Here is a 7,633-nt window from a genome sequence, read left to right as displayed (position 1 = left end):
GAAAGGTTCTAAAGCAAGGATGTAGGGAAGACTTCTGGCCCTTGAGCTGGCTCCAGTTTACACCTTGGCACCCCCCCCCCCCAGCAAATAGGATCTCCCTCTCCCTATAAACCTATGGGTACCATTAGAAGCTTTTATTCTAAGCTGGGGGGGAGGGCTTGTCTGGGGGAAGAAGGGTTAACCCTCTAGAATCTAGTGTAAAAATAATTATTTCAGGCTGCTTGGTTTTATAATAATAAACAATGGATGTTAAGAGAAACAAGAAGATGATGTTGTGCATGTTAGACGAACAAACATGGTAAGGTGATATTGTATATTGGCATTAAATGTTCAAGCTTTTTAGTTACACAGAATTATCCAAAAGTCATAATGGAAAGTGTATTAATTCTAAGGTATGCAGGATACAATAATGAAATTTGAAATCCCTTTTCATTGAAGAAATAATTATGTAGCTTTCTCCTTACATATGATGCAATATGTTAACCAGGTGTTAGTTAATATATTTTACACTGAATAGAGAATGTGGATCTTAGAATTTTGATGTATTTTGATAGTCCACTTTGTAATGATATTTGCTAAAATATTTGTAAAATTTCTCTCTGGGCTTTCTTTCTGTGAGATTGAGTAACTTTTGCATTGTGCCTGGTTAGATTTCTGTGAGATTGAGCAACTTTTGCATTGTGCCTGGTTAATTGTTCTGTGTAAATCAAAAGTTGGCATGACAACGGCTGTCTGTACTAAATCCCACGGTTTGCTCATTTTCCTGGTTCTCACCATGAGTACTCCAAGGGCTTGTCTGCATGGTGCTGTCTGCATAGTGCTTGTTGTGGGTCATGCTGATCCCTAGCTAGGTGGAATTGTGGACTGAGCACAGTGTGCATAGTCCACATGACAAGAGCAATGATGTCAGAACAAGAAACTATATGCTTCCTTTCTTTTAGGAATACTAAGTGCTGAATATTGGGCTCAATGCAAAACAATAGGATTTCTTTCCTGGACAAAGGGGAAGAAACACCATTCAGTTTTACCTATGGAAATTATTTCCCATTATTCACTTTATTAGCATATTTGCATTTCTCCAAGCCATTGAATCAATTAGTTCATCCTCACAACAACCCTTCAAGGGAGATTAGACTGGGAGATAATGCCTGGTTCAAATCCTCCTAGTTAATTTACTAGAATTTTAATTTACTGGAATTTTAATCCAGGCAGGTAAAGGGGACCCCTGACCATTAGGTCCAGTCGTGACCGACTCTGGGGTTGAGGCATTCATCTTGCTTTATTGGCCGAGGGAGCCGGTGTACAGCTTTTGGGTCATGTGGCCAGCATGACTAAGCCACTTCTGGCGAACCAGAGCAGTGCACGGAAACGCCATTTACCTTCCCGCCGGAGCAGTACCTATTGATCTACTTGCACTTTGACGTGCTTTCGAACTGCTAGGTGGGCAGGAGCAGGGACTGAGCAATGGGAGCTCACCCCGTCGTGGGGATTCGAACCACCGACCTTCTGATCGGCAAGTCCTAGGTTCTGTGTTTTAACCCACAGCACCACCTGCGTCCCTAATCCAGGCAGGTGTTGTTGATGTTGTTTAGTCGTTTAGTCATGTCCAGCTCTTCATGACCCCATAGACCAGAGCACGCCAGGCACTCCTGTCTTCCACTGCCTCCCGCAGTTTGATCAAACTCATGCTGGTAGCTTCAAGAACACTATCCAACCATCTGGTCCTCTGTCGTCCCCTTCTTCTTGTGCCCTCCATCTTTCCCAACATCAGGGTCTTTTCCAGGAAGTCTTCTCTTCTCATGAGGTGGCCAAAGTATTGGAGTCTCAGCTTCACAATCTGTCCTTCCAGTGAGCAGTCAGGGCTGATTTCCTTAAGAATGGATACGTTTGATCTTCTTGCAGTCCATGGGACTCTCAAGAGTCTCCTCCAGCACCATAATTCAAAAGCATCAATTCTTTGGCGATCAGCCTTCTTTATGGTCCAGCTCTCACTTCCATACATCACTACTGGGAAAACCATAGCTTTAACTATACGGACCTTTCTTGGCAAGGTGATGTCTCTGCTTTTTGAGATGCTGTCTAGGGTATCCCACCTAAATCCAGTGTCACCCACGTTTGTGTGTGTGTGTAACATACACACAGTCCAAACAGTACTTTAGAGTACTTAATACAATGTAGTACAATAAAATAATATTAGACCTGTTCTTCAATTGGGGGCTGCGTTAAGGGGAAACCAAGAAGTGACAGGAAAAGACAAAACATGGAGATCTACAGAAGTAAATTCAGATTGTGAACTGTTTTTTTGTGGGTTTTTTGCTACTATACTATTTTTATTTTTATTTTACTGTCTTTATTTTTTTCTCTTCCCTCTTTTTTCTTTTGTTAATTTTGTGAATAAAAATTACTTTTAATAAGAGAAATAAGCTCTACACCAACAAGTTTATTGCATTAAAGGCCTGATCACCTGCTGATCTAAGCTACAATGATGGAATCCCCAAACACCTGGTGGTATTGGAGCATGCGCTGAGATTCTTGGGGCAGATCTTGATGAAACTCAAAGGGGCTATTTTGTTCAGTTTCTCGCCTTTCCCTCACCCTTCTACCTGTTGTTGTTGGTTTTACAGTATACAGGAAACAGAAGGTATTCACTCAGATCTATTCCCAGAGTTTAAGTCACTGGAAATCTTGAATCAGTCTGTGCCTTTGTCATAGTGAACATATTAATGTTAACCAACTCGCCTTTTTTATTATGATGATTGCAGAGGAATGTGGAGGTTCTCATTTTGCAAGGTGTGAGAATCTTCAATTTTTATAATGTTTCTCACTCTGAAAAAAGCTAGATATTTTTCCCATCAGAAAACATTCTGGAGGAAAATCTAGAAGATACAGCTGCAGTTTCCTCTTTTGAAATTATGGTTTAATGTGAACATTCTGTTACATTCATATAATAGCTTAATTGGCTTAAATTCCATGTACATGATTTCAAAATCAGGCACTCAACCAGTTTCTCATTGTATTTATTCAGCATGCATGCACTATACCAGCTATTGGCAGAGTCTATGTTTTTGAATAGACTCACAAGAACATCTTTTTTTCGCATCTGAAAGTAGAGTTTATAGTGTGAGATAATGTCCACAGACTCCATGATGGATGAGCAGCTCTCAGCAGTATTAGTGCAAGCTTTGTCACTTAGAGAATGCAGCCATGCTGCAAGGCATTCTATTCTTAACAATGACTTCATCATTCATAGCCTCTTGGTTGCCACCACTTGTCATTCTAGCAGTGTTTTGCAAGCAGCTGTAGCTTGCAATCTGTGGGATAAGGGAACTCAGGAAGTCAAAGAGCAACTGGCTACTATGCAACCCAAGTAGAAACTGAAAAGGCCATTATGAATGTATCCACATCAGATCTGTTGTTAAGAGGCAAGCCATTTTTAGGGCATTTAAATTTTTTAGATCCCCTTGGTAACTTTCAGATCGTTCAAAAATGTTTCACCATTCTCCTGATGAACCTCAAGCAGGTGATTCTCTTTTTTTATGCTGCAGCATTTCATTTTCTGTTGCAGTCACTCAACTGTATAGCAGGATCTGTTCAATAAATACTCATTTTTATATATTTTTAAAGGTAGTTATAGATATTTATTGTATTATAGTTCCCACATCTTATGAAAGAGGCTAGCTAGTGGAGAGGGAGGGAGGGCGGGAGAGAGAGTTTTGATTGGGTTTATGCATGTTAGTGAATACAATTCTAGGAAGCTTACGAAAATATAGTAGTGGTAATAATAAATGTAGTAGGAGTAGTAAAAGTCGGATACATTTGTTTGCCTGACTAATGCTAATGCAGAGCATATTAGTACTGGGTGAGAACATAGGTCTCGGGTCAGATCTGTTGCCAACGAAGGGGGAAGTATTGCTTTTCTGACCTTTAGTTCCCAATTATCTAGATGGTCAAGCATGACCAACAAGGTAGTCAGAATCTCCTAATTATAACAGTAGTACTTATGTCAAACTAATTATCCATGTAGTCCAAGGTCTTGTATCTATCCATTGCTACTTTGGAGGAAGTTACATGACCATTTTATAGTGTGATCCAGCTTTAAATGTTTATGCACATTGTTAAATATTTGTACAATATGAAAAGATGGCACCAGGCCAAATTCCCCCAAATATGGGTTTAATAATTTTAAGGAAGCTACAGAGTTACGAAAATGGTTCTGCAAATTCCATGACCTTCCTCTCTCTCAAAACTTGTTCCTTGCTGTTTTGTCCCAAACCTAATCCCACCCCCCATGGCCAGATACAAGCATTTTGGAATGTGTCCTTAATGGGTATAAATTGTACCAACACATCACAGAGATTAACGTTTTCAGAGACTCTAGGTCTCCCTACACCTAGTTTAGGGGGGAAACAGGAGAGTAGAACAGAGATGTGGCCTACGTGGTACGGGAAAAGTGAATAGGGATATGCCCCCACCATAATACAAGAACTGTGGTCATCTATTGAAGCTCAACGTTGGAAGAGTCAAGAAAGACAAAAATAAGTACTTCTTTACACAGCACATGGAATTTGCTGCCATGTGATGCAGTGCTGACCACCAATTTAGATGGCTTTAAAAGAGAATTGACAAATTCATGGAGGATAAAGCTAACAATGACTACTAGCCAGAATGGTTAGGTATGCCTTTGAATACCAGCTGTGTTTTTGTTCTGCTTTTGGGTTTCCCACAAACATCTGGATGGCTCCTGTGAGAACAGGATGCTGGACTAGATGGGCCTTGGATGTGATCTAGCAGGCCTCTTCTTAAGTGGAAATGTTTTCTGTTCAGCCTTCTGAGTAAATAAGTTTTAATTGAGGAAGAATGTGTTTAAAAAGTAAGTGTAAACTACTTCTCAATATATCTGCATGTTCCAGCCTTAAGATGTGCTGTTAATCCTTTGGGGCAGCTGTTCTCCAAGAAACTGAAGTGAGAGGTGTCTCAAAGGGGATCAGGAGGGAATTAATGATGTGGTCTGGCCGATGTGTTTGCTTACACGTTGCCAGAATATTTTGTATTCCATAGGGATGCAGGAGAGATCTCCAGGCGCTCTGTGTGCTGCTTGCTTTCTGAGAAATGTCACTTCAGGGACTTCGGGAACTCCTTGTCAGAATGGCTTGAAAGCAGTCACAACTTCACGAGTAGAGAAAATACTTTTCAGAAGTACCTATACATCTGCTTATTATGTTGTATACAAAGCAACCACAACGAATGACCTTAAAATGTACTGCTCCTCTCTCCCCCCCCCCCCAGCCATCTTGTGTGTGCAGGTGTAATTTAATCTTGAATATATTCAGGAGCAGGCCCCTGTCAGGCCTGGGTCTAGCTCTGAGACAGCCTCAGACAGTTGTGCTCTAGCAACCGAGGTTCAAAAGGGCCTGAGGCGGAAGATGTCGTCAAAAACATCTGAGCTTGTGCTCAGCTTCTGGAAGGGGTGGCCGCTGGAAGGAGTGGCTACTCCATGAGATGAGTTCTTCAGACTTGAGGAACTTGGCTTGGATGTGAGGGCTTTATCTGAGGCTGAGGTATGCCCTCCCCACCCCATCAGCTCTGAAGTCAGTTCAGGCTGTGGTCTTGGCTAGTTTACTCAGGCTGCAACTGCAGCCTAGAAGGTGCACAGAGCTGAACCTACCTTGTTTGCTGAGGGAGCAAAATGCCAGTTCCCCACCCCCAGAAGGGCCTTGTTAGCCTATGGACCTTTCAGTGGATCACTTTTCCCAACCCCAACAGCTCAAGGGTATTCCTAGCGGCAAGTGACTTAGAGAGCAGATTTGTTAATAGTCAAATCAATGGAGATGGGGAGAGACTATGGGGTGCGAAATAGAGATAATTATACTCTCAGTAGCAGGGCTTCCTTAATCTTTGCCTCCCCATTTGCACTGGTGCACAAAAAAGATGTGCGGTATTTATGCAGCTGGAGTTGGGTACGGGTATGTGTCTGTGTGTAAAACCCTTCTTCCTTGGTCCAGCCCACCCCTTCTTCCTGAAGTCAAGACTTTGCTTTTCATCTGTCAGCACCACATCTGCTTTGGAGCTTGGCCTTTCTGCTCGGCTGCCTGCAGGAATTGGCAGAGCACTCTTGCAGATAAAGCAGGCAGCCATGTGTGAAAGAAGGGGGTGGAGTGGGGGAGCATAGCTTCAGGCATCTCTGTGCCTTTCTACAGGAGAGAATGCTCAGTGCTAACACCATGCAACGCCAGCCAAGCAAATCAAGTTTCGGATGTGTGTCCCGCAGGTCACTCCAGGCTTGCCAAGTCTATTCTGTTTGCTTCTCACCTTTCCTTTCCAAGGGTTTCCCCCACACCTGTTGTAACTGCAGATTTCTACCTTGTGCCTTTGGTCGTTAAAGGAGGGAGGGGTAGAGCATTTTACTGCAGATTTTGTAGCAAGGAAGTTTGACATGACCAGTTACTTTCCTTTTGGCCAATCTGAATGAATGTTTGAAATTTGCATGGGTAATATATGCAGTTTTAAGCTTCTCCCCCCCCCCCCCCAGTTTGGTGAGAGCAGTGGGTGGTGATGTCTTTCCCATCGCTGGGCAGAGAAAACAAGCACCAAGGCCTTGTGGAAATACCCTCTTTTTGCCAAGTTTCTGTGAGGGGGGACATGGTGGTTGAAAGGGTGGAGTGGGTGGTGTAGTAGGGGGCAGGGTTTGAGGGGACAGAAGGTAGCACATTTGTGTTCTGCCTCAGGAGTTAAAATGGGACCTGGATTTGGTAGAACATCAGGTACACCACCACCGTGATAGATGTTGCAGGAGAACACCTTAGGTGCACTGCCAAAATAGCTGAAATGGGAGGGACCTATGGGAGGGAAATGGATAGCTGAGGGGGTGAACCACACTTCTGCTGTGTTTTAAACCCCTTAAATCTACAGCCACATGTCCTGTCAATTTATACCAGCTCCAGACCTGGCGCAGGAAATTTCCCACCCACTTATTCATTGGGGTGGGGTGGGGGATTCAAAAATAGCCCCCTCCAACATTGACAAGTGCCCTGCTCACATTGCTAAAACAGGGCATTGGGTATGGGCCTTGGGTACTTTGAATGGTGTGTAAAAGTTGGAAGTTATGTTGAATCCAGGCTGAACTGCATTTGTGGATTTATGGTTTTGAAATATGCTTTTGAAGCCTCCCATTTTGAAATCCTAATAAGATATTTTTTAAAAAAAGAAACCTAGCAAACTTTGCACAGCGTTCGCTGTAGACCCAGAACACGAACACACAAACCCCTCTCAGAAGATATCCTAATAGTTTTTTCATCATTCAATTATTTCAGCTTTTCAGCAGGGGGTCCCCACTCATATGTTTGAATAGTTAGGGTTGACAACCCAGCAGTTGTGGGTAAATTGGAGCAAGACATGTGTGCAAAATCTGTGTAACTGTTGCACTATGTGTGATCTCTGGCATATGTCTATAAATGAAGAATGTTGGCGTGTGGGGCCCCATATGTTTCCATGCTTCTCCCAGTACAAGGGAGAAGGGAGGCTAGGGGGTGGGGGATGAATACAATTCCTCTTGAGCTGCCAGCCTTCTCTGGCACAGGGACTGGGAGCATGCGTTTCCAAGGCAATCAGTAACATCTTACTCATCCCTTTCTCC

This window comes from Podarcis liolepis (genome assembly GCF_965112155.1).
Source record: "Podarcis liolepis genome assembly, chromosome: 2".
NCBI classification, from domain to species: domain Eukaryota; kingdom Metazoa; phylum Chordata; class Lepidosauria; order Squamata; family Lacertidae; genus Podarcis; species Podarcis liolepis.
Note: the sequence above shows the minus strand (reverse complement) of the source record.